General features: G+C 34.7%; 1 long non-coding RNA gene across 1 annotated transcript; it reads right to left on the reverse strand.

The window, feature by feature from the left end:
• Positions 1–620: 620 nt before the first annotated feature.
• Positions 621–3,855, reverse strand: LOC311276495. Its single transcript, XR_014625068.1, has 2 exons — positions 3,414–3,855; positions 621–1,210 (listed from the first exon to the last, which is right to left on the reverse strand). It is a non-coding gene; the product is annotated as an uncharacterized lncRNA (long non-coding RNA).
• Positions 3,856–4,287: the final 432 nt, after the last annotated feature.

Below are 4,287 nucleotides of genomic sequence, written 5' to 3' on the forward strand. Positions count from 1 at the left end.
TGAGATTTAGAAGACTTCCAGTGCAATACAATTCGACTGTGAGCTGTCAATGAGGCAAAGGCAAGAACATTAGCATATTTCTTTGTATAGCCTACTCATTCAAAACCGCTGGGACTTCTTTTACTGTTCGGCAGGAATCAAGCGCGTCTCCCCTGGAATTCTTAGTCGAGCCTGCCACTTATCAGCCAATCAAAAAAGAAAGAAAGATGAGCTCGGGCCCAGAGAACTCGGCAGCATCTCTGCATTGAACAGATGTATAGCTTTCTCCTTGTGTAACAGAGATTCAAGTTGCATTTCTTGATGCAGCGTCAGACAGTGTTAAGTGAAAACGTACTCCAAAGTACTCCTGAGCCCATGTGGCTGTATTTAACACAGTAGCCGACTTTGTTGGCCAAAACTATTGTTTGAAATTTTGGTACCTTAACTTGTACATTCTGCTTTTTGTGAACAAATATTTGGTTAATATTAAAGTATTTTATACTTACAGACAGTCTGAGAGACAGACGGATGCACTTTTATTGTAAAGACTGCCACCCATCGATTAAAAAAGGTTATAATTGTAATAAGAACAAGAAGTGGAAGAAGAATATAAGACTGAACTAAAGACAGTAGAACATTGATTATCTTTGTACTTTCAGATACTTTTTAAAGTTTGATAAAATATGACATCAGACTCATAATGTTACATTTAGTTTTATGATATAACAAAGATGTTAATGTTAACAAATGTTTTATCTGATGATACATTTACAGTCAAAGCTTTCATTGTTTTAAAAATACAATAATAAACTTTAAAAAACCATGTGTTTTAATTATGTAAATAATAATAAGGCAGATGAGTTGCATGAAATCTATGAATCATTCCTCACTGGCCCTATAGATGGAGCTCCTTACACATGGAGTATTACAGCTCTCATACCAATAACTTGAGCAACATTAACATTTAAAAGCAGACCACCAAATGCCTGTGTATTACAAAAATGATGTGTTCATGTTTGTATAACTTTCTTTTGTCCTACCATAATATTTCTTACATTTATGGTCTATAGTTAGGGAGGTTTGAAACTGCGATGACGGCAAGAATGATATAGACGACAAAGATCAACCAGAAGAGGAGGCCAATAGCAACATTGACATGGTTAAGGATGCGAGCCATTCTGGAATTTCTGCTTGCTATTGGTTGGTGTCCAAACGTGTTAGCATCCCGAGTCTGTGAAAGTAAATAACAATAATATTACAAATCTTGATATAGAACCTTTCTTAAATGACATGCATAAAATCAAATCAAAGTTCTCCACAGGTCAGAACATAAACACAATAAGAAAACACAAAAGCAACTCTAACAGTGAACAACTAAGAATAAAATGTGAAACCAAATATATTACTGAATATTTGATTTAAACTGGCGGTAAAAAAATAATAATCACAAAACATATCACAGAGTTTTTAAACATCAGTGATTGGTGTGCGTTATAGCATTTCCACTAGATTTTGCTATCTTCAAGTCTGTTTTTAAAAGTTTCTACAACTAGATTAACTGGCCAAAATAATAAAATAACTAAAACCAAGATAATAAATATAACTGCAAGCAGCGATGACAGGCCCAAGCCCCAGTGCCACCACCACCCCGGTGGCTTTAAGGACAGCTGTGCATGGTGGGCAATGTGCATTTAAAGCGGGAAAATCTAAAATAACTATGTGAAAAACATTTGAATATCCTACATTTACTGTAGCGAGCTGGTGCATCTATGACCGTGAACCACAACAGCCACATCCATGAGATCATTTAAATTTAGATTAATTTCATGTCATAATTTTGAGCTGCAAATGATAACTTCACACTCATTTGAAAGTCACCAATGACATAGGTCTCGTAATGATCAGGCAAAACCACACAGCAATGAAAGGCTTAAACTCTGAACTATCAAGAGTGTAAAATAGACTCTCTCTCTCTCGCTCTCTCTCTAACACACACACAAAACATTTATTAACATGAAAACATTGCAACATATGGTCAACATAGGTCAATTTCAAATGAGTTCATGAGCTCAAGTCCAGAAGTATTTATCCTAAGGTCTTTTTATATTTATATTAACCTAATTATTAACCTAATTATATAAAACTATGTTGTCAGTGTACTACAAATGAACTGGATCTATGCTTTTATTTTGTCGATCAAATTGATAGAAAAAGATAAGGCTTAAGAGATTTCTCAAGAGCACACAGAAATGACTCTAAACAATCAACAGTATAAAGTAGACTGACACACACAGAGGCAGAGTGACATCATATGATAAGTTGGAGACTGATTATCAGTTAACACTTTTCAGTAACCTGGCTTTTCTCAACCCTGTTTAAAAATAGGCATGGGCTGCCATCAAGTGGTTATACTGTGTATATTACATTTTATTTTATTTATTTATTTCAAGATAGCATGAAATCGGCATATCTTTTACTTGCACATAATACATAAATTATTTAAAAAAATAATCAAATGTGTTTTTTTACTTTTTATTTGTATCATTTTATATAGAAATAAATGGTATTTAATTTAGACAAGCATATAGTAGCCTTTGTCTTCGGTTGCGCGCCTAAACGGCCAAACAAACACAGAAATATATCAAAATGCCAAGTCGAGTATTCACGTAAACACAGCAGATGTAAGTACTGTGTGCATTCACTCTCTCTCTCACACACACACACACAAAATAGGATTTATGCTCATCACTTGGTAACTCAACCTCACAGTGAAAGCCCTGCACAATTAATTCCATATTGCAACTTATTTATTGTTTGCTGAATATTTGTTTGTTTTTAGTTGTCTATGGACCTAATAATTCATTTTTTATTGAAAAAATGCACGTCTTTAATAATAATAATAATAATATATATAGCCTATATATATATATATATATATATATATATATATATATATATATATATATATATATATATATATGTATCTATTTCAAAAAAAAAAATCCAAACTCTTTTGGAAAAATGCATTATCCAAAAATGAAAAAATGTCTCTTTGGTCAAAAAAGGTTACCGACCCCTGCCCTAGCTCAATGTTGATTCGAAAGGCAAACTCGGAATGCGATTTGAATTCATCCTTGATCCATGACCTTAAACGATCATTAAAAACACAGGATGTAAACAATAAAGACTTTTTGAAGTATTTTAACACTGAAATATGACCCTCTGTAAATATTCTACAACAACGGGCTCATTATTTTGACTGTCTTGTCTGTTTCAGTTTCAGTTTGATTCTTTTGAGTTCTACAAACATTTTAATTAAACAATATATGTCCTTATATTATTTTAACAAGTATTTATTTATTTTGAAGAGTAGGCCTATCATTTGTAAATGCTAAGCGAGGTGAGACAGGTGAGGTGTATGAACCAATACTTACTGTGATGGAGTAAACAAGAGCAGCCGATCCCAGAGGTAAGCAGCAGCACAGCAGGGTAAAGATGGAATAGCTCAGGTAATCTGGCTCTGGATTGGTCAGTGGAGTGAAGGACACATTAACTGGAGGCTGCACAGTGACCACAGTCTGCCCTGGATATGGCCCTTGTATGTACTGTCCAGATGCTGCCGGAGCTCCATAATGCTGCGCTGGTTGACCTGAAGAGCTGTGATAACTCTCAGAGGGAGGGAATCCAATGGAGTATTCTGGAGGGTCCTGCTGAACTGGAAGTAAAGGCTGCCCTGCTTCCATTGGAGACTTTTTGGAATCCATGTTTCTTTTTGATATTTTTCCTGCAACTCTGAAGGAATAAGAAAGATCTGTACATCTGTCCCTGGTGTGTAGTCAGGTGAAGATTGATCTGTTATGTGTGTCAAGTTTCTCTTCTGGTTACTGGTAGCTGGGTTGTGTTGTACTGTAAGGGGAGGAGTGACAAGAATTTTGGCACAGATTTCCTGTTTACTGGAACTTTTCTAGTTTGACTGCAGACGCCACTTGCTGGAATCAACATGTACACTGTAAAAAAAATATTTCCATGATTTGTTAACACAACATATTTACTTTTGTCAAATCAACTTAGATGCACTAATGTTGTTCAGATAACAAAACATTTTTAGTTAACGTTTATTAAACTAATGGCTTGGTGGCAATGCATTGATATAAAATAAAAACATTAGTTGATTCTACTAATAGATAGTTCACTAGACCAGTGTTTCCCAACCTTTTTTCAGTCAAGGCACCCTTTGAAAAATAAAATAAAAATGTGTGGCACCCTACACTAGTGTTGTCACGATACTACTTTGATACTATACCTTGA

This window comes from Rutilus rutilus (genome assembly GCF_951802725.1).
Source record: "Rutilus rutilus genome assembly, chromosome: 17".
NCBI lineage: Eukaryota > Metazoa > Chordata > Actinopteri > Cypriniformes > Leuciscidae > Rutilus > Rutilus rutilus.